The sequence below is a fragment of the Phyllostomus hastatus genome, unplaced genomic scaffold (assembly GCF_019186645.2).
Source record: "Phyllostomus hastatus isolate PE091 unplaced genomic scaffold, TTU_PhHast_1.1 phas_scaffold_28, whole genome shotgun sequence".
Lineage (NCBI taxonomy): Eukaryota > Metazoa > Chordata > Mammalia > Chiroptera > Phyllostomidae > Phyllostomus > Phyllostomus hastatus.
Window position 1 is genome coordinate 1,490,121 of NW_025334022.1, and position 24,643 is coordinate 1,514,763.

General features: G+C 38.5%; 1 pseudogene; it reads right to left on the bottom strand.

The window, feature by feature from the left end:
• Positions 1 to 1,790: 1,790 nt before the first annotated feature.
• LOC123805011 overlaps positions 1,791 to 24,643 on the bottom strand; it is an 83,715-nt pseudogene continuing 60,862 nt past the window's right edge.

Below are 24,643 nucleotides of genomic sequence, written 5' to 3' on the forward strand. Positions count from 1 at the left end.
GTACATTGAGAAAAAAAAATGCATGGTGTGGATAAAACCAAACACTCAGCTGTGATCAAATGTGTGATTTAGTTGGATTTTCAATATACCTATATTCAAATATTACAAATGTTTGTTTTGTAGTAGTTAGGCTATCTGCTATCTCATTATATGCATAATGTTGCTTAAAAATCATTGGTACTGAATCTTTTATAGTTTAACTACAGATTCCTCACTTATCTAAAAATCAAATGATTCTCAAATTAACAAGAAGTAATGTGTCTACAGATCACACATTTGGTTAAAAATGAAAAAATAAATTTATTGCTCAATAAATCCTTTCAAAAGTTTTACTCTTAAAAAAGAGATTAGGTTATAAAAATGGGCGAAGATTCACAAGTTCTTGTCTTCTTCAGATAAAATGAGGACCTCCTCCTAACTTGTATTTATTATGTATTCACTCTGCACATTGGGCTCTTAAATCCTTTTGGTTGATGGTTAGCCTGTTTTCTTAGTTTTATCTCTAGGGAGAATGACAGACTGAGACTGAATTATGAGACATAAAATTGAAATTTACTATCAGGAGGGCCAGCTGTGTTTCTTTAGAGTTAATACAGTAGACCTTTGTGAACTTTTGTTAGCAGATATATGGTGTGAATGAGTAACTCAACAATATGAACAAAACATATTTCTCAATCTATAATCTCTAGTTAGTATTGACCTTCAAAGTCAAGGTGTGATTCTCTTGGAAGATTTGTTTACCTATCTACTCATTAATTCATGAAATATTTAGGTATTGATCGAGTGTATGAACCAGGCAGGGAAATAAACTTGTTATATTATAAACATAACTTATTTCTGCTCAAATTGCTTTACCTAGCTTAACCACATTTAAAACCATAAAATTACTTTCCCTAGTTTCCAAAAATTAATCCATCCTCAAAGAAGTAAAATTTACTACCACTGAGAAGAATCAAAACAATGATCCACAGGCTGTGAAGACATTCTTGAAGTCAAGGCCCATAAAATTTTGTAACAATAAGAATACATGGTTGACCAAGATGTACCTACTGGAGAATTATTGGTTTCATAAATAAAGTCACATTATTTGATTATGATAGTCTCATGATTTTGTGGAAAGAACATAGAATTTGTATCAGACAGACCTGATTCCAATTATTGATTTTACTTCTTGAACAGATGTATGACCATGGACCACTTGTTTATTTTCTTTCTTTCCCAAAGTTTTAATGTGATAAAATACACATAACATAAAATTTACTAGCTTAATCATTTAAAAATAGTATTGAGTACATTCATATTGTTATGTAACCATCACCACTGTCCATCCCCAGAGCTCTTTTAATCTTGCAAAATTGAAATTCTGTACCCATTAAACAATAACTCCTCATGACTCCCTCCCCTAAACTTCTGAACCTCTGGCAACCACTATTTTACATTCTGTTTTATGTGTCCTGTTTTTTATTATTTGCAGCAGAATGCCCAACATAGAACATATTCACAATATTAAGCTATGCAAAAGAAGATAGTTCTTAGTACAAATAGGAGACATGATTTCCTTTAAACAAATACACACAGGCTGGTCTTACAAGCACCCAGGCTTCAGGTCTGCATAGGGGAGCTGTTCTGCCCATGGAACCACGAAGATGTCAAGATTTCCCCACCCCACCATAACGGATGCATGGAATCAGGGAGCCAGTGGTTGTGATGACAACGAACCCTGTTCTAGAGCCCTCCCCACCCCTTCACACATGATCTGGCTAGACAAGGGCATTGGAATTTCTGAAAGATCAATGGTCCATAACAGTGAAGAATTCTATGTGATTCTGCTGGTCCCTGTTCCTAGGTGGGGTGATGAGCCTAGATAACTTTTTCTTCAGCTCATTGTACAGGCCTGGCATGAAAGCACCACCCATGCCCCTGAGGACACTGGACTAGGTGACCTTGAAGAAGGCCTTTCCCCTCTCATCCTTGAAGATCTTCTGCCAGCAGTTGATGTTCCTCCTGTACATGCTCAGGCTCCTTTGCACTCTGACTGCATCATTATTTTCTTTCTCATGGAGTCAAAGGGGTAGGAGATCATGCTGGCCATAGCTGTCACCACCTAGGCAATCATCCAGCTCACCATATGTGGACATTCATTGGGACAGGGAGCATGCCTTTGGCCTGTGTGGCACACATTGAAACAGGGATTCTGGTAGAGGATGGTGCCCTGCACTGAGACATTGAAACACTGTACAGGCCTCAGGTGTTGTCCGATTTGGTGATCTTCATCAGATAACCTCCCAGGCTTTTGAACTCCTGCTGGGTGCTCATTTTCCCCACATTAGTAGCCAGATGAGTTCTAGCAAAATCCATGGGGTAGACAAAGCAAAGGGAAGGAGGGGGATGGCTCCAGCTGCACCTCCAGAGGCCAGGTTGCTGGCAAAATACCTCCAGAACTGCATGTGCTTGTCCGTGCCCTACGGGAATTCCTGCTTGTACTTATCCTTGATAGAAACTTGAAGGCTTGTGTGGGGAAGTAGCAGATGACACTGACCAGGCTGCTTCTCCAGAAGGACATCATGCCCTGCTCCTTGGGGATACCTACAATGCAACCCACATGACCTTGTACTGCGAAATTTTCAGCGGCAATTTGCTTGCTGGTGTGTTGTACCTGCAGCAGCTGCTTGACCTGTGGGATAGAGGCCACAGCTGTCTTAGAGATGGGAGCAGTAATGCCTCTGGCCATGAAGTCCTTGGTGAAGGAGATGGCCTATTGCTACGTTGGTGCAGCCTGAGCAGAACAGAGTGAATGAGCAGAGAACTGGAGCTGGGCGCAGCTGGCTAAGCACCACTGCAGGACCAAAAGTTCATTTTACTTTCTTTCTAGTTTCATACCATATGGCCAGAGAAGATGCTTGTTATGATTTCAGTCCTCTTAAATTTATCCAGATTTGTTTTGTGTCCTTACATGGAGTCTATTCTATAAAATCTCCCATATGCACTTGAAAAGAGTGTATATTCTGCTTTGGGGTAAAATGCTCTGAGAATATCAATTAAATACATCTGATCTAGTGTGTCATGTAGGACTATGATTTCCTTGTGGATTTTCTGTATGAAAGATCTACCCATTGATGGCAATGGGGTGTTAAAATCCCTGACTATAACTGTATTTCTGTTGATCTCTCCTTTTGTATCCATCAAGATTTGCTTTACATATTTAGTTGCTCCTATGTTGGGCGCATAAATGTTTACAAGGGTTACATCTTCTTGTTTCCCTTTATTATTGCATAGTGTCCTTCTTTGTCTCTTCCTATAGCCTTGGTTTTAAAGTCTATTTTGTCTGATATAAGCATTGCTACCCAACTTTTTTTTCCTTTTTATTTGCATGAAATATCTTTTCTCATCCATTTAGTCTGTGTTTATCTCTTTTTCTGAAATGGGTTTTTTCTAGACAACATATATATGGGTCTTGTTTTCTTATGCATTCAGCTGCCTTATGTATTTTGATTGGAACATTTAAGCCATTTATATTCAAAGTGATTATTGATAGGTACATATTTATTGCCATTTTATTCTTTTACCTATGTTCCTCTGTCTTCTTTTTCTTTCCTGCTTTTAGCTTCATTATCAAAATCCTTATCAAATATCCAATACCAAAAATGTTAGTACCTTATCTAGAACTCTACAGAGCTCAATCTGGTTCCCCAGAGTTTGCTACAGTCATGATACTGTACATGAGCAGCCAGGTATAGGCCTTGGTCCACTGTGTTCAATCAGGGACTAACTAAACTTGTTTTATTACTATATTAAGCCATGAAAAAAATGAAGTCTCTTTCCATTAAAAAATAAATCCTGAAGACCTAATGCATAGTATAGTGTATATAAACTATAGTGTATATTGTATTACATTCATCAAATTTGCTGAGACTACATCGTAATTATTCCCACCATGAAAAGGAATGCTAATTATGTGATGTGATAGAGGTGTTAACTATTGTTACAATGACAATCATATTACAATATATAAATGTATCAAATCAATATGTATACCTTAAATTTACACAATGTTATATATAAAATATATTTCAATAAAAATAGTATCTTCTGGGTTAATTCAGTCCCTTTGGATAATTCTCAGTGTTTTGAGTTTCAATTCCCCACCTCCACATCCTTCCTCCTCAAGATGGCAAGAGAGAAGGAGCAGCCAGTTGACATGGGCGTCCTTGTGTGGTTCTTCATTGCTCACTAAAGTAATGTTGTTAGCAACTCTTCTCCCCCAACACTAACACATTGCTGACATCTAATGATGAAATACAGGGCTTGTAAAATGAAGGATCTATGCATTCAGCCCATCTAGGTCCAGGGTTCTTCACCACTCTGCTGACTTGGCCCCACATCTCCCCCTGCCTGCCTTTTAGATCTTCTGACTCTTAGCTACATTCTTTATTCCAGTTCCTGGATGAAGCTGCCATCCTGCAATCTCTGCCATAGAGTTCTCCTTATGGAAGTTGACTCATGACAGGCCTGGTGGCTGTTAACATGCAGCTATTTTCCATGTCACCCACTGGAAACATGAGGAAACTTCCTGGTTAGTCCATTCCAGGTAAGAGCTGAGGGATATATAAGTTTCTTTGTCTGCCTCAATATGCCTTGTATTGATTTTTCTTATAATCATGCCTTGTTAGTGAGGGGGCACTGAGAAATGTGGTGTCTGAGAGTTCCAAAGATGAAACTGAGCATAATTCCACACTGTTTTCAATTTTTCCCCTAACCCTGATTGGGAAATGGAAAATGTTTGTCAAATCTTCACTCTCCCCTATAGGTTTCACCCTTATGATGGTGGAGTGGGCGAACACTGGTATCTAGGGTGGCTTCTTCTTTTTTCTTCTGTCTTCTATCTTCTCTCTCTCTCTCTCTCTCTCTCTCTCTCTCTCTCTCTCTCTCTCTCTCTCTCTCTCTCTCTCTCTCTCATTCTCTCAATCTAGTAAAGCTCTAGAATGCCAGTCAGCCAGGCCTACTTTTTTTTTTAAACAGCTTCATTGAGGTATGATATGCATACCATAAAATTTATCTAGTTTATTTAGTTAAATGTAAAGTTTGATGGCTTTTTAGTAGATTTATAGAATTGTGTAACTATCATTTTCTTTTTAGTTTTAGAACACTTTCAGGATCCCATTTACAGTTTAATCTGCTTTCCCATCCCCAGCTCCAGGCAACTACTACTCTGCTTTCTGTCTCTATAAATTTGCCTATTATGGACATTTCATGTAAATGGAATCATATATATGTAGCATTTTGTGCCTGGTTGCTTTTACTTAGCATATTGTTTTGGAGGTTCACCCACATTGTATGATGAATCAGTAGTTCATTCCTTTTTAAGCCATTGTATGGATAAGCCATATTTTGTCCATTCATCTGTTGATGGAAATTTAGATTGTTTCTAAGCCTGATCCCACCTCAGGGAGTGTTCTCTTGTTGTTCTCTCCACCTGAAAATATCTACCCCGGAGTAGTATGTGACTTGTGCCCTCACTTCCTTCATTTTTTCTTTAAATGTCAGCTTTTCATTGTTTCCTTAATCGCCTTATTTAAAGTAGTCTCAAATACTACTTATTCTACTTTCTTGCTGGTGTAATTTTCTCCATATCACTTTTTACAATCTAACATACTGTCAAATGTCAGGCCCATGAGAGCAGTTTTTACCTTCATTGTTCAGTTCTATATCCTCAATGTTCAAAACAGTACCTAACATATTGTAGGTGCTTAAAAATATTTCTTAAAAGAATAACTAATTTTATTCAATGTCAGTGAAGTTGAATGCCTAAGATCAATGGTAGGAAGAGAAATGAATATGAAGGGAGGAAGGAGGCAAAGCTTCCCACAGAGCACCTTCCTCTATGTATTATCCTGAAGACCAGCTGATAAGAGCCATAGATCAGTAAAAATATGAAAAGGAAAATTGATTTCCAGTTACATGAGGCAAAATCATGGAATCTGGTGCACATTAAAGTTCACTTTTACTTAGGCTTACTCTCAAAGTAGATCAGCAGACCAAAGAATACAAATGAGATACAGACACCAGAGTTAACTTGGCTGTCCATGGCCTCCCGTGGATCTCTAAGAAGCATGACCGAATTCTGTAGACTAGGCATGCCACATGGAGAAAAATACCCACCCAGGTTTGGGGAGGTGTGAATTTGAGCTTGTTATGTTTCATGCTTTTTCTGCCTTCACATTTGGCACCTAGAGACAGACATCTTATACTGCTATAAAAGGCAAAAAAGTCCTCTATTCAGGAAGTCATATAACCCAGGCCCAATTTGTGTGCTAGGGCCTTAAAGTTCTTGATGTACCAGCACTGGGGAAACATTTGCTTTTTTTCCTGCCCATTATTACATGATCTAGGAGTTTTCCATTTTGGTACACCCTGGGGCCTCCTTTGGTCATGTCCAGCCATGGCCAGTAACAGCAGTCACATCTGATGTGTGATATCATATTGACAAAAGCAACAGAAGAAAGTCAGCATGAACTCAAAGTATATAAAGAGTAGGCTTAAGGAACAGCAGCCAACATTGTTGAAATGAAGCATAAAGCTATAGCCATGGTGATTCAAGTGAGAGTGTCCTTGTGTGAGATAAGAAGGTAGAAGAAGAGCCAGTCAGAGTTCTTGACTATTGTTTGTGGGGGGAAATGATGCTAAAAGACTTTGGTTCATGGGAACAAAAACATCAGAAAATGAAAGGACCATCTGGAGTTTGGGGATTTGTTCGCCAAGATATTATAGGACTGATCAAGAAAGTTGTGGTGCCAGTTCCCTGTTCATTGCATGGTTCCCTTCACAGTGTTAGGCCTGCCTATAGGGACCCTGGGCATGACCCTCAAGAATTACAGTCAGAAGACAGGTTGCCAGCAGAGAAAGGAAAGTTGGACATGATCAGTACAGAATTACTTGACACTTTTGAGTGTTAGTATTTCAAGTTTAAGAAAGTAGAAGATAGTCCATGTAGCAACACAGGCTCAGAAAATGCTCCATAAGAACGTTTAAGTCAATGTTATGAGAGAAAATAATAAAGAACAAGTTAATGGGCAAAAGTAGTTTATGGGGTCCTATTACAATGGAGTGAAGCTATCAGGGTTAAGAACAATAAAAAAACACAATTTGAGGGGTGAAAAGATTAGTACACAAATAGGCAACTCACATCTTAGAAAATTGGTAGATGAAGTAGTCAAAGGATAACAATGAGTTCTGCAGAGTACTGACTTAATAAATAATTTATAAATACTCCCTATGGGCTTATTATTGGATTTTCTCATGGAAAATTTATAAATATAAATGTATATAATGAAGAAAAAGACTGTGTGTTTTTCAGTCATAGTTCCAAACAGTGAACAGGAACCAGAGAAATGATTTTAAGCCACTGTTCCAATGAAAGCACTATCAAAGTTGGGAGGTGAAGCTGGTTAAATTAACATTATCCTTTGTTTCCTCCATATCTACTTATGAGTTAGTGGTGCCAAAAGGGATATAAGGGAGCAGTGAACGCAGCAGAACTCCTCCAGACACTTGAACAGGGAATATCCTGTACCTTAGATTAATTTCATATGCAGAACCATTTCCAAATCAAACAGTTAGAAAGTACTAAAGTGTAGAGAAAATTCTTAATCAAGAATAAAAAAAATCAGAGTATTTTTTAAAATACACTGTTCTTAATAACAACAATATGGTGTGCAGAAATATTGGCCTAGGAATCCAAGCCAGTTCTATTCCTAAGTCTGTATAGCACATAACTAACATATGATGCTCCTCCCTGAGCCTATATGGTGATGACAAAATAAAGTTAAGGGAAAACATACAGTCTTATAGAATCCAGGGAAGGGACCAATGCAAACAACAAAGACTGTGTATGACTCTTGCACCCCCATCCTACTTGTTGCTTAGTGATATTATGAATGAAGTGTCCCTATTCCCACTTTATTAGGAATCTTACACTATTATATTTTCTCTCTTTTATCTTTAATTTTCTGTGATCTTCTGGATCATTCCCATCATCATTTAAATAGACTCCAGTTTCTCCCATCTTAATAAACACTGCTGGGACACTATGTGTCTCTTCCATATCACTGGAAAGTTTATTATGGGAGAGAGAAGGTACAGATGTAAAATACATCTAAGACAAATGAGATTAAGGAAAAATCTCATAGCTCTAAGTCTGAATGTTAGAAGGAAAAGTTCTCATTATACAAACTGAAAAACTGAAGAAAAGAAAGACTTTTTATTTCTCCCTGGCTTGTGTGGCCCAGCTTGTTGGGCATAGCCCTGCAGAGTGAAAGTTCACCTGTTCAATTTCTGATTAGGGCACATGCCTAGGTTGTGGGTTCGGTCCCCAGTCTCTTTCACATTGATGTATCTCTCATTCCCTTTCACCCTCTCTTCCCCTCTCTCTAAAAAAATTTTTAAAAAGACTTATTTTTATATATTTTTTTTATTTTTCTGAGGTGGAATGGACTCTTGCTAATCAGCAGATGTCTTCACCCATGAGGTTATTTCTGGAACATTTTCCAGCCCCTGCCAGTCTTTATGGTGAATTTCTTTGAAAAAAAATCACCGAAATTCTATAAAATTATTTTAAAATTCTAAATTTTCTCCCAGTATTTTCTTGACACCTCCCTCCCTATTTGTCAGGTATGTGGAATCTTTTTTAGGCCATTTTCTATTTTAAAGGAATTTTTCTTTGCAATAATTTTTGGTCGAAGCTGGTTTTTCTTTTTTGTATATTTGTTTTTTGTTTTTGTCTTTGATTTAGTTTTCTGTTCCTTCTACTCTTCTATATTTTGCCCATCAAGGTGGAAGATATATGGTTTTATTTATATATTTTTAAAAGTTTGTCCTTTGGGGCCATGAATACCTGCTGGGTACCCTTTTCCTCCAAACCTCTAGCCCATCAGGGCAATGGATACCTGGTATTTAAAAAAAAGGTTTTGGCTCACTGGGACCTTGGATACCTGCTTTAATTTTTTTTCCTTACCCATTGGGGCCATAGATACCTGCTTAGATTTTTTTAATTTCTCAAAAAGTGGTTGTTTTCTGTGATTTTTAAATACTGTCTGGAATGTCTAGAGGTTTTTGCTGCTAATAGTTTGGTGGTATGTGAGTGCACCTATGGCTTTGGCTGGGAGATGCTTCTGCAGTTAGGCCAAGGGTCTAGTTAGGCTGGGACTGCTTTAGGATTGCTGTGTGGCTTGGCTGATGGTTTGTTGGTTGTGCTTAGTATAAACTAGGGAGGCAATATGGAGACTGGGACAGACAGAGGCAGTTATATGTATTGCATGAGCTAAATATTTTGAATGAGCTGATCTGAGGCTTTTTTGGAGCTTAGCATGAATTGTCTTATATTGAGAAAGAAGATTAGGGTTGTCCCTTGTCACATTACAAAGGGGTAGTTAAAAATGAGAGGAGGAAGACTTAAGGGCAAGGTTTAAAATGGTGACTCAACTTTGCAGTATTGTTCAGCATGGCTGCCTGGTTTATTAGCATCCAAAATGGCATGTTCAATTTTGCCGCAGTGTTCAACTGGTGGGAAGTCCCATCATGGTGGTGTCTTTGTTCTAGTGCACAGCATGGCATTAGAAATGCTGTGTTACATGTTGTAAAATGGTGGTGCAAATACTTGCTGCCGTGTAAAACATGGCAGGACTTGAGTGTTGCTGCATGCATCTCCTGACAGGTTTTGCCACAGGGTAATACGGCAGTCCTTGTTATGCAGATATAATGGAAGTTTGTCATGTGGATGTCCTGGTGGGGTTTTTTTTTGGTGTGTGTGTGTGTGGTACATTCTTGTTGGGCTTTGCTCCAGATGGGCCTGCAGCATTGTTAAAAACGTTAAAGAAAAGATGGAACATTTCTGTGTTTGCTGCAAAGAGTAAAAGTGGGATGGTCAGTGCTGGATTGTCACATGACCCACCCAATCAGATAGGGTGGTACAATTGGGTACAGCCAATGAATGGAAAAATAGAATTAGACCAATTTTGCATGTCTCCTCAAGGGCCGTCTTTATTCAGCCAATCAGGAGGTAGAAGCAGAGATGCTACTTTCTTAAGTCTGCTCCCATTAAGTGGTGCCCCAGGTCTTTCCAAGGACATTTGGCTTTCCAGCTCCCTCCCTTCTTAACAGCTCCCTCCCCTCTAGCACTGCCACTTATCATGCTGGATAAATAGTTTCACTGGCTGAACCTAGCCCCATTCCTCTGCATTGGTACTATGGCCTAAGGCTAGTCTACTTCCCCCTGGCCTCTGCCCTTTACACTGTGGCCAGGGGAAGTGCTCCATGCCTACCACATGTGAACTTGGTGATGAGTCATAGCAAGGACCAAAATGGATCTCAGATGATCATTGGCCAACAGGTGGCAGAAGAGGAATCCCTGCTTTCTTCAAGAGGAACACCTACCTCTTGGCTAATGCTGGGATTGGACTTTAATTTCTACTCATTTTTTGGATGTCAGTCATAAATAGTTTGATTATGTGGTTTGCTAGGGCTAGATTTAAGCCTCAAATAACTATTGTGGCTTTCTTTATTTGTAGAATTTATTTCAATCACATTTAATGAAAACTCATCTGTTCCTCATCCATTAGACTGTGATGCTCTACCTGCCTTCAGCATTGCCAGTCTTCAGTGCTGACTATCTGAGTCATTATTTTCAATTACTGTAAAGAATCCCATTTGTCCATTGTCCCATGTGAAAACAAGGAGTCTATGCACCATTATGTTAGAAAATGTTAATTAATCAAGAGTTTCATATCAGAGAATTGTCCTTAATTCTAGTTACTATTCATCCTCCTGATCCCCTGAACTTTAAGACAGGAGAAACCATTCCTCTGTCATTGCTGCAGTAGTCATAGTACTAATTTTCTTGGCAGTGTTCATATACTGTGCTGACCACCTAAACTCTTTACACTGAGTGAAAATCTATCCATAATCCTGCCTATCAGATTATATTCCAGCTCAAAACACTTTTGCATACTGTAGTGGATGCAGAAAACCCAAGTCTTTCGTTCAACAGTTAACGTGCTCAGTCCCAATTGCTATAGCCTTGTCTGAAGGCACCCTACCTACCGTCTTTGCTCTGCTTCTGGGGAGTCCTGCTGTTCTGAGACAATTAAAGAACCAAACTATAATTCTACATTGTATAACCTGTAATCAGTGATCCTCCATATATTTTGCATTGCTACTAAGCAATACTATCTGAGATCATGTTCCATGAATAAGTAATGAGTAGAATTCCAATTGACCATGTCCCTGTTCATTACACATATCCTTTGTAACTTCAGACTATTGCAGAGATGTTAATGCTCAAAGCCCTTTACTTTGGAATATTAATGGACACAATTGTTTATGGCCCTGCCAAACAGGTAAGACTCACTCATGCTCTTTTCATCACTTACAGGCTTTGAGAATATGTAAAATCCTCATTGCTCATAGTCCCTCTCACCCATTAGTCTAGAATATCCCTTATCTCTGTAGCATCTGTACCTTCTTTTAAATAGTTTATATGCATAATTGCATATGTTCATACTCTTATGCAATAAAAAAATGGAATCCTACCCCATCATACCATCTAAGATATTTCTAAGGAGGGATTTACTCAGGAAATTAGCTCTTGGACAGTGAATTTGTACAGTTATAGTTGTCCAGAGTACTTTTCATTTGAAAGGCTCACTGTATCCCATTTGGTAGCTATAATGTGGGCCCAACACTCAAGGATCTTTCTCTTAAATTAATAATATTCATCATTGCTTTTGTCCATGTCTATGAACTAGCCACAGCCACTCCTTTAGAATTCCAGCAGGGGACCTTTAGTACTCAAGAAAAATGCACTAGGACAGTTTACATGCACAATTCTAATTGATTAGTAGTGATGATTATATCAGGAATGAAGCACCAACTTTACATTTGAAAAGTAATAATTACTTAAGGCACTTATCACAAATTGATTATGTGCAAAATTTCAGTCCCCACTGTCTCCTGTTAACCTGGATCCTCCGCATACCTAACTCTCTTACATTACCACAGACAGTACTTGGGACTGTTAATGTGCTAAAAGGGGCTACTGTCCCTTTGTTAGTCTGGGACCACATTCTCTCCTAACTTTGCTTTAAAACAGAGTGTCTTTGGGACAGTTAATGTGCTCAAATGCCACTACTATACTTAATGTTGCTAAAGAACCCACCCATGATGACTTTGTATTAAAACAGAGGGTCCTTGGGGAAGTTAATGTGTATAAATGCCACTGCTGTTCTTTTGTTACTTAGAGCTCTAATCCTCATTTTTCATTAAAACCAAGTCCTTGGAATAATAAATGTGCTTAAATGAAAAAAAAAGGCTTATTTCTTTGTTAGAGTTCCAAGATCAAGTAGTGAATATAGGAGCATGGATATAGTTTGAAACCAGTGAAAGTAGTATCAAAGTTGGAAGGTGAAGTTAGTTAGATTAGCAGTATTCTTGCTTTCCTCTGTATTCTTTCATGTTTCTTTTGTGGCTGAAGGTATCCTTTTCTTTTGGGCTCTGCAATTGAGGATTGTGTGGTTCACAGGAACATAAAATTATGATACCCATTTTCCCAATTTGTAAGTATAATCACTAAGGCATTTACACATTTAGCTTTGAAGTAATATTTGTACTGCAACAACATCAAGAAGAAAAAAACTGGAGTGATTCCCAAAATAGCAATCTGTCAGTCTGTGCCAAATAAGATACCTCAATAAACATAACCAAAGTAATCAAGAAAAGGCAATTTGGAAACCTAAAGTTTCCATACATAAACTACTAGAATTAATAAATAACAGTAAAGTAGCAGGATACAAAATTAATATTTAGGAATCGGTTGCATTTTTATACACCAATGATGAACTATCATAAAGGAAACTAAGAAAATAATCCTATTTATAATTGCATCAAAAATAATAAAATACATAGGAATAAATTTAACCAAGTAGGTAAAAGACCTATACTTAGAAAACTCTAAGTGTAATAAGCCAGTCAGAGAAAGCAAAACAGAGACAGACTCATACATGGACAGCAGATGATAGGTAGTGGTGTGGAGCAGGTTAGGGCATGGGGGGATTGAGCAAAAAGTAAAAAGGACTCATGGACACTGACAATAGTGTGGTGATTGTTGGAAGGAGGGAAGTATAAGGGGACTAAATGGTAATGGAAAAATACAACAAAGATTAAATCAAAAAAGAAGAAATCTTAAGAAGAAAAAGAAACAAAAAAGAAAACTCTAAGATACTGAAGGAAGAAATTGAAAAAAGTACAAATAAATGGAAACACATATCATGTTCATGGATAGGAAGAACTGACATCATTAAAATGTCGACATTACCTGAAGCAATCTATAGATTTAACTATCATATTACTATCAAAATATGAATAGAATATTTTACAGAACTACAACAAATAATCCTAAAATTTATATGGAACCACAGAAAACCCTGAATAGACACAGTGATCTTGAGAAAGAAGAACAAATTTGAAAGAATCATGCTATCTGATATCAAACTATACTACAAGGCCACAGTAATCAAAACAGCATGGTATTGGCATAAAAACAGACATAGAGATCAATGGAACAGAATAGAGAGCCCACAAATAAACTCATGCTGATATGGCCAATTAATATTTGATGGAGGCAAAAACATACATTGAGGTAAAAAGAGTCTATTCAATAAATGGTTCTGGGAAAATTGAACAGATACATGCAAAAAAACTTGAAACTAGACCCCCTTCCTAACCATATATAAGAATAAACACAAAATGGGTTAAAGACTTAAATGTAAGACTCAAAACTATCAAATGCCTAGAAGAAAACATAGGCAATAAACACTCTGGCATTTCTCTTAGCAATGTTTTTTTCTAATATATGTCCTCAGGCAGGGGAAGCAAAAGAAAAAAAAATAAACAAATGGGGCTACAACAAAGGAAAGGAAACCATCAACAATTTTTTCTTTTAGTGTTGAGCAGCAATTATGGCCCAAAGAAATTCAGTTCTCAACACTTGTACTTCCTAAAGGATAGAACAAGACAAGGAGATTGAACCATCTTGATTTTGAGTTAAAATGAAAGCTATTTGAAGACAGCACAGCAAAGGAAACCATCAACAAAATGAAAAGACAACCTACTGAATTGAACAAGATATTCCCCAATGGTACATCTGATAAAGGCTTAATACCTAAAATGTATAAAGAACTCACACAATTTAGCACCAAAAAATCATGCAATCCAATTGAGAAATAAGCAGAGGACCTGAATAGACACTTCTCCAAAGAAGACATACAGGTGGCCAATAGATATATGAAAAGGTGCTCAATGTCACTAATCACCAGAGAAATGCAAATTAAAATCACAATGAGATAGCAACTCACACCTGTCAAAATGGCTGTATCATCAATAAATCAAGAAACAAGTGTTGGCGAGGATATGGAGAAAAGGGAACCTTTGTGCACTGTTGGTGGGAATGCAGACTGTTGTAGCAATATGGAGTTACCTCAGAAAATTAAAAATGAAACTGCCTTATGTCTTAGTGATTCTACTTCTGGGAATATATCTGAAGAAACCCAAAACACTAATTCAAAAGGATATGTACACCCCTATGTTTTTGCAGCATTATTTACAATAGCCAAGATATGGAAGCAAAGTGTCTATGAATAAATAAGTGGATAAAAGAAGCTGTGGTACATATATGTATAATGGACTATTACTCTACCATAAAAATAATGAAGTCTTACCACTTGCAAGAATATACATGGATCTGGAGGGTATTATGTTAAGTGAAAGAAATCAGAAAAAGACAAATACCATGTGATTTCACTTATATGTGAAATCTAAAGAACAAAATACATGAATAAACAAAATTGAAACACATTCATAGATACAGAGAACAGACTGATAGTTGCCAGAGGGGAGGGAGGTTGGGGGACTGAGTGAAAAGGTGCAGGGATGAAGAAGCACAAATTGGTAGTTACAAAAGATTCACAGGAATATAAAGTGCAGCATAGGGAGTATACTCAATAATACTGTAATAACTATGTGTAGTGTCAAATGAATATTTGAAATATTCTGGGGATTACCTTGAAAGTATATGACTGTCCAACTATTCTGCTGTACACCTGAAAGTAAAACAAAATAATATTGAATGTAAACTACAATTGAAAAATAAAATAAAATAAAATAAAAAACAAAGTCAGTTTCATGGCAGCATATAGGCATTTCCTGTTTTTCAAGAAAGCAAGTGACTGTAAATCCATACTTGGAGGCTTGAACAATGTGGCTCAGTTGGTTGGACATCATACCACAACGCAAAAGGAGTATGGTTTGATCCTAGTCAGGGCACATTCCTGGGCTGCAGTTTTGGTCCCCAGTAGGGGCATGTATAAAGGATAACCAATCAATGTTTCTCTCTCACATCAATGTTGCTCTCCCTCTCTTGCTCTTTCCCTTCCTTTCTCTCTAAAAATAAACTAATAGTAAAATCTTTTTTAAAACTCCATACTTGAAAATCAAAAGTATGGGCTATGTCTAGATACTTATTTTATTATATCAAAGTTAGTTCTTTAATTTATCAGCAAGCACTCTAAATCCTTATGTCATGTTCTCTCCACTCTCCACTCATGTTCATGGTCACTTAATTGCACTGACAGAAGCGCAATGCATATTTTTCCTAATTAACCACATTTTAAAATCTTGGTATAGCCCTGGCTGGTATGGTTCAATGCATTGAGTGCTGACCTGCAAACCAAATAGTCACCAGGCTAATTCCCAGTCAGGGCACATGCCAGGGTTGTGGGCCAGGTCCCCAAAATAAATAAATAAATAAAATTTTAAAAAAATATTAGTACAAAGCAGATGAGCTATTTTTTTTCTTGATGAAAGATCAACTTAGGTCATAAATACACATTCTCAGATTTCATCCCAGAAAATACATTAACTCAAAATGGGGAGACATAAATATTTTTTCCAATTACCTTTGCAAAGGATGTGTAATTTTTGATGAAATGTTGAAATGTAAATCATCTATATTATAATATATAGTTTCACTGTGAAGAAGTAATTCACACATTCACAAATAAGGATAGCTATCTATCATAGTATAGAATTCAGTATGTGTGAATGAGAATTATTAAAAATACTAAAACTATGTGACTGAATCACTTTCCATACTTCATAAAATTCTGGAACAGTTTTGATTAATCAAAAATGAGCCAAAACCATAAAAAAACCCTCAGAGACTTGAAACTTAGAGTTGTAAAGTCCAAAATGAAATACATTCTTTTGTGCCTTGATGCAGTTACTAAGAATTTTACCTGTACATATTTTTTCCTTTAGTGTTCAGCAGCAATTGTGGCAGAAAGAAACTCAGTTCTTAACACTTGTGCCTCCTAAAGGATAGAACAAGACATAGAGATTGCACCACTTGGTTTTGAGTTATCATGAAAACTGTTTAAAGATAGTCTTTGAATGTTTATTTTTTTCTATCTTCTTTGCTTGCATGCCTCTCTGTTCATATGATACTAACTCAGTCAGACTTGGTGAGATTGGCCAAATTAGCAAGGCCTAAGACTAGACCAACCTCAGGAGGATGATTCAGGCAGATAGAGGGTCAAAATCAGGAAGATTACAGAAACTCAGCCATAGTCATTAAGGTTAATTAATATGCAACACTCTCTTCCCCAGGAGCACTTTAGTCATGGTAAGACTCTAGTTCTGGAGGAACTGGGTGCCAATCAGAAATTCAGACATAGAAGAAAGTATGTTTGTAGGAATTGTAATGCAATCAAGCAGCTTTATCAATAACAACTACATGAGAGTTTATCACCAGAACAAAAAGTAAAACTACAGCAGGACCATCAAACAGATTGGTTGTATGAGTGGATAATAGATGAGTTTCTTATATTATCCTTTGTCTGTGGCCTGAATTTCACCAGATCTTGGAGCAATGTTAATTGTATAAGCAGGATACTGAAGCCTGAACTGTGGTGTTGGAGTACTGCTAGGCAAAATTAGGTAGATTGTTGCTCACTAAATAAACCATCTCTTTTAATCCAACAGTTGCAAACTATGGCCTACTGCCTGTTTTTTGTATGGCCAACAAGCTGAGAATGATTTGTCCATTTTTAAATTGAAAAAAAATCAAAGGAAGAATAATATTTTGGTGATGCATAAATTCAAATTCCAAGGTCCATAAATGAAAATTTATTGGAGCAAAGCTATACATATTTGTCTACATATTGTTATGACTGCTTTCATGCTACAATGACAATGTTGAGTACTCATGAAAGATATTCTATAGCCTGCAAAGCCTCAAATATTTACTGTCTGGACTTTTACAGAAAGTTTGCCAGAGTTTAGTGTATAAACCCCACTGATATACAGAAATCTCTAGCCCAATTATTAGTGCCTGATCATGTTTAATTCCTTAAGAAGTTGAACTCTGTTCTGGTAGAAGTAAAAGTCATAGAATAGAAAAGTTAGCAGTCAAGGAGTATGATGCTTTTGTGACTATTTAAGCATTGGCAAAAATTGGAGTTGAATGAAACAAAGTACATAAAGCGGATGGACTCTCTTAATTCCTGCCTTTCTTTACCCTGGTCTGATAGAAGCTCTTACATCTAGTGAGCCAAATCCTGCCTAAGAAAGCAGGTTATTAGGCATTCCATCCTGTTGTAGGAGTAATATAATAGATATTGTCGGCCCAGGCCCTCTATGTCAAGTGGGTACGTGTAACCAAGCAAAGCAGGGCCCATGCACATGGCACCTTGATGAATGATGCAACAATTAGTGTTAGAGGAAACAGGTTTTTATTTACAGGGGTGAGATCTTAGGGGGACCACGAGCACTTTTGCTCAGAACCCTGTTCTCCCATGAGACCCAGCACTTGCCTTGTTCCCCACCAGACTATATGCCAAAATCAAGCCAAATACTTCCCTATATCCTTATCTGTTCTTAAGGTGGCTGCACAAACAGTTCTCCATCCTCTCTGGAAAGTACACCGGTGGGTTTCCAAGTCACCATCCTCTCACAGCAACTATTTCCTTCAGGATTAGGGATACATTGTCTTCAGCCTCCATGTAATAGTCCAGGAGACCATGTGCTTTGTTGCACAGAATGATGACGAAGTCTAGGAAGACACAAGTCCCAAGAGAGTGGTCTCTTTGTCCTTCAAAGAAGCAAAAGTCTATAGTCTCAGTGTTCTTGGCCATAGTTCAGCATTCCAGTCATCTCCCACTAATCCATGCTTGGTTCATCAGGTTCCCATAATTCCCAGCTCTATAAGCTTTCCTGGCATCTTCTTCAAGCAGGCTTACCAGTGGGTCTCCACTTTCCCACTCCAGCTCCTATGCACTAAAGACTGGCATGCCTGCTTCCTACAGTACAGCCCACATGGCTGCATCTCCTCATAGCTGCCTCTTCCTCACTACACTTGGCTGCATGGAAGAAACATGACTACAAACTGCATATATGCTTGATGTTTTCTCTCTCTGACCTCATGGCCAATCCCTCATGGCTCCTGCCTCATGGCTGCCCATTCAGAGGAGGAGATGTAGCTCCTCCCTCACTATAGGCAGCATGGCTGAAACTCTGTGAAATGGCTGGCCTCTTCACTGCAGACCAACACTGCTGCTACCTACTCTCTCAGCCCTCTTTGTAGACTGGTCTCTTTCTCTCTCTGCCTACCCTTAGTTTTAATTCTGACACTGAGCTTCCTACGTGACCTCATCTCCGGCCCTTCCTACAATGAGCTACATTTGCCAGTTTCCCATATTGTTTACATTTTCTTGGCCATATTTAGCCAGGGCAAGAGTCCCTGTGACACAGGCACTTCTTGGGAGGGCATTCATCTCCCTTGGCTATGTTAGGAGCCCCTGAATTCTCTCAGAGTCACATAGATACCCCCCCCCCGGGTGGTAGAACACTTATTAGCTTGCCCTTTGTTATGTAAAATGTCTTAAGCTGTACCATTCACTTCCCCAATATCCCAACCCCCAACCATGGGTTGTGGGGAACTTGAGTAGGGACCCTCATTCTGCATCCCACTTCATGTTCATTGAACTGCTTCCTCTTCCCTGAGGCAAAAGTTTTTGGCTAATGTCAGGAGCATGTGTTCATGATACAGTCTTTCCTGTAAGTCAACTGGGCAACTGCTCCACTAGCTGCCTGCTGATGAACACCAAGGAATAGATAAGAGTCACACATATTCACTCAACTTTTATTGAATGCAGGTTCATTCAAAGTAGAACATCAACATACATTAATATCCTACTCACACTCTAACAATCTAGGAGAAATATAACATACACACAGAGAAATCGATGGGGAATAACAAACATGAGTCTCAGAGTTTCAGTCTGCAGGTCCAGGACACAGCTCCATGGACAAGGGAGTTGTCAGCATCTTGCAAAGAAGGATCTCCAGAGCCAGGAGTTCAGCAGGGCAGACAAAGTCCTCAGTCCAGTGGGGCAGAGCCTCCAGTGGCTGATGCCAAGGGAGGTCAGTATGGCATGGAGCAGTGCTCTGGTGTGTGGAGCTCAGCTGTCTCAGCAGTGGTCTGAGCAGCCTGCCTCAGTCATACCTTGAAAGTGGTGTACTCCACCCTTCTGGGTCTTTTTGATAAATGTCTTGGCACTCCTGATTGCAAGTGAGGACTTTACCCAGGAGCCTATGGGTGGTACATAGCTGTTTTTGCTTGGCACCCATGACGGCGAGTGTAGAATTTTCCCAGGAGCCTATCCATGGATGGTCCTGCTCTGCAGACAGGGCAATTCTGATCACATGTGCAGGTATCTTAGGTGTTTCTCCTCGACAAATGTATCTGCTCTGACTTAGTAACTTCCCTCTTGAACAAAAGTGTCATGGCTGACTAACAGCCATCTTGGTTGACATGAGTGACTCCACTTTGTTTAATGTACTTTATGCTATCTTGATCAGACCAATGTCATTTTATTGGTCCTGCTCTCCACAGCTAAATTCTGTGATTGGCTTTTTGTGTTGGTTTTCTGATTAGGGCTATAATTCTCACCTTGATACTAGACCATCCTCAGAGTTCCAAACTGATTAGCTAGAGCCCCGATTCTCTAAAAAATCTTTTTTCCTGCCCTTGTCCCTTGGAGTGGGATCCTGCTCTGTATGGCTTCTTCTTTTTGTTGGCATCCTGCTCTAATTCCAATAGACTATATTGCACCAGATCTTACCATCAAATATTTGGTTTTCAGCTTTCCTCTATCCCAGCTTCAGGACCAGATAAGGACTTGGATAAAGCCCAAGTTTACCTCCTTTGAATTCTGATTTGATGTCCTAACCACAACCTAGAAAGGGTAGTTCTACAACTGAATCAGTCCATAAAATTTCAGTCAGGGCCTTTCCAACATTCTTTCCTACCTCTTTCATCTTCTTCAGTCTACTGAGGTCCCAACATGCATCACAGTCCAGTCTATATTAATTATAATAGCCAATATATCATAGTCAATTAGAGCTAAGAGGAATCTTACAAGTTACTTACATATGAGAAGACTGACTAGGCGGCCCACAAAAAGGAATATACATATCAATGAAGTCTAAGAACTAAGCAATAAGTAGTCACATATTCTCCAAGAAGTGCCTTGAATAAAAACTGAAATGTAATACACTGTTTTTAAGGAGCCAATTCTGAATTTATATTTTTGGTTATCATAAAAATGTCAAATGAATAAAGGTGAGGAGAAATGACTGTAATAGGACTGTCCAAAAGAAAAAAGGAGAAAGAGGAAGAATAATTTGAGGTCATATGGATATAGAATTAGTTTTGCTATGATGTCCCATGACCTACAACTTCAATTCCTTTTTTTATTGTTTCATACACTAAATGACTGCCTTTATCCCCAAATCTTTGTAAGGAAAACCTCCAAATAAAATCTCAAATTGTACTTGCTTAGTTACATTCCAATTTAATGACCAGAACAGCAAGGTACTGACAAAATCAGAAAGGATTCCTGATTATTATCAGTCCTGCCTTTATGTACAGAGTCTAACTGAAAGGAGAACTGAGGCGCTTACAATTGCCCATGAAAAGAAAGGCCAAAACTTCCTGCTATCATAGGCAAGTGGTGGTAGAGATTGAATGGGAGTGGATATTTCCATAGAATCAACCTCACCTGGCTAATCAGAACTATTCCCTGTAGGAGTACAGTTCATATCTTGTGTGTGACTGCTGAACCAGACCATAACATAGCTGATCCAATCAGTTAAGCAATCTGAAGGAGCAACCAATGGATGCATTTTCTCTCTGGGTTTATGTTGCTGTGAATGGTCACAAGATCATGAAAAAAATGGCTAAATTGATTTGATTAATCACAACTCAAGGTTCAGTGTAGCTACCACACATTGATATATACAAGGTCTGTCCAGATGGTATCCAGCCATCTAACACAAAAAATAAAGACATTTACTGAAGGAGGTACAAGATACAAGAAACTTTCATTGTACAAAGGAAAATGACACCTCAGTCCCCTTCAAGGTAGGCACCTTGGGACCTCACACAGTTCTTGCAGTCACCATCAGCTCCCTGTTGTATTTTCCTGAATCTCATACAGTCTGAAATCTCTTTCCTTTCAAAGGTGATTTTAGTTTTGGGAAAAGCCAGAAGTCTCACAGCACCAAATCTGGGCTGTCAGGGGCTGAGTTACCTGGGTGATTTAATGTTTTGAACAAAACAAAAAACAAAAACACTGTGCACCAGACATGATGCATGAGCAGGCACATTGTTGTGATGAAGCTACCAATCAGCACTTGCCCATAGCTACAACCTTGTGAATCATGGAATAGTTTCTGTGGAGTTATGTTCAAGCTTAATGCAAAATTTGATGCCGGTTACTTGCTCTAAAGAAGAATCTAAAACACCAGATGAATGGGTAACAATATCTATTTGTGGTTCTCTTCCTTCTTTTCAGTACTGAGTTTCCATGTCCAAAGGCCTATTGCATTTCTGCAACCCCGCCCACCATCTCTGTACCAGTCTTCCACACTTCAGTCTGAACATAAGTAAATGAATAAGTGGATTGAGTACAGTATATGAGTTTGGGGTCCCATATCACAATAACTCAACACTGACTCTTTTAAAAATTAGATTATACCATCTGGCTGGGCTCAGTAGAGATGATGCCTTCTTCCCCAACTCAATCCCCTGCTTTGCACAGTCTGTTCTATCGATCAATGCTGCTCAAACTGGATACTCCCAGGATACATGAAGACTTTACAGAAATATGTCGGCAGGTTTTGTTTGTGTGGCTGTTTTTCACCAACTTCTAGATGTTTAACTTCCATGAGAAAGTGTATTACTTTAATCATGAGACAGCAAATTCTTTTGTAAAGGAAAGTAGTTCTTAATGCCTTGCTTCAACAAAATCAGAGCAGGGCCTTACAATGACCACAGAGCAGTGGTCATTTGACGAATCACTACATATGATTTTGATGACAGATCATTATGTAATTTCTTGAGATACTATTCAGGAAGTGCTTGATTGAATGATACTGTTTCAACTAAACTTTGTTCATTCCCATCTACGTATGTAAATAGTCCCAAAGGCTCAGAGTCTTACAGTCACAGGAAATAAGCAGTTTTAAAGTATAAGTTTATACATATTTTTATGGCAGAGATTAGTATATAATGATGAAAGACTTTCAAGCATAAAACATATTTCAATAGATACAATTCTGTGGGGTGACTAGAATGAAAATGAGAGTTGATTTCATGTCTAACTATTAAAAGGAGTTTGTTCATGTATCTTTCAACTGAATAATGTTGGGTGTCAAACTGTTATGGTATTTGGTTCCACTTAATACATTTAAAAGAGGGAAGCAACAATTTTATTTTTAAATATCAGCATTTGCAACATGCCAGAAGTTACATTATTTGCAATATGTAAACTTTCATAAATTGTTCCATAACAAGTTGTTAGGTGTCACCTTTAAGCTATGTTATGAGGTATGTGGTTTTAGAGGCTATGCAAGAAAAAAATGCCTGAAAACTACTGTCATAGGTGGAGAATTAAGTAGGAGCTATTTAAACCTACTTGCAGCTCAGAGGTTCTTATTCCCTAGAGTTGCCAAGGATGGAGCAAATTGGAGCCAAGACTAATGTATTCCCTTTGCGAGCCAGGAAGAGGGACTCTTCCCAGGCCAGACATGGGACCATCTTTCCCAATCACTTTCCCAGTGTCTCTTCCTTGAACCTCCTCTTCCCCACCTACACTTTCAGTCCTGTTCAGCCCCCTTTTAGCTACCCCTGCCTCCCCTCTACTAACTGAAACTTCCATTAGGGCTTCTCACCTCCCATTGCCTGAATACAAATACTCCCACAATTAAGGAGAGGATTAACTCAAAAGAGCTATAAATTGATTTGTTCAGAAGACAAAAGGGAGAGGTTTTAATACAAGCAGCTGCTGTGAGTGTCATGTGCTGAGGGCTCACAGCTGCCCCTCTTCTCTGGAGAATTGCCTTGGGCTGTTAGGCGCTGCCCACCAAGAAGGTTACACCCTAGTCTGGAAGCAGCCCCTGACCAGAGATTGACTGATAAGAGCTTCAAAATGCTGGTCCTTTGCCTTAATAGGAAGGAACAATGCAGCGTGGTTTATGCTCAAGAACTTTCCACCAGAGATCAAGTCAGTGTGGGGCTGTCCTTCCCAGCTCTGAAACCAAGCACAGGCAGCTGCTCCTTGTTCTGCTCTATCAGGCATCTTTTTCCCCAAACAGACCAGATTTAGTACACTGGAAATCTGTTGAATTTCTCCTCCCAACACTAGCCAATTTTTCTTCCCAACACCAGATCCTATGATCTCAGATAGTAGCTGGTGGCCTGTAGCACTCTGTAGTGACTGTTAACCCTCCACCACCTGATCCCACTTTCATGTAAGTGTACATTCAAAAGGCCTTGAAATCAGGGAACCTAGAGCATAAAGGAAAGGCCATTACTTGTGAAACAATCCTTCATCTATTTATTCATCCAAAGATATGTATTGAGGACTCAATGTATGTCAGATACTGTTCTGGGCTCTTAGGGTAGAGACACCAGTTAACAAAATGAAGATCCTTGCTGTCACGAATCTTTCTCCACTCCTTGATTCTATCAGGGGAACTCCAAGGTTGGGAGGTGGAAGCAAGGGACTGCAGTATTAAGATGCGGTCATCAGACTAAATTAGTGCAAAAGAGTAAAAGAGGAAAACATTCCATTCACAACCATTTTGCCAGACTTAGCTTTTGGGCTTTTAGCAAACTTCCATAACTAGACGTTCCTAAGTTAATATTACGCCAAATAAGCACATGACACTGAAGCTGCACCCTCAGTTATACATTCAAGAGTTTTCTGTTTCCTCAGATGAGTTGCATCTCCTCTCTCTGATTATTGTAGATTGCAAACGCATGAAGCTTTGTATATCTGAAATCATTTGCTCTTTATTATTCACAATTGTTTGTACCGGAGAAAAACATCCCATCACATACTGGTCATTTTTCACCAATTTCCTTTATTTTTTATTCTCCACATTTATTTTCATTGTGTTATATACCGATCTCGTGACACTTGCAGCACTTTCTGTACATTTGTGCTCAGTGATGGTATAGGATTAGAGTTGCCGG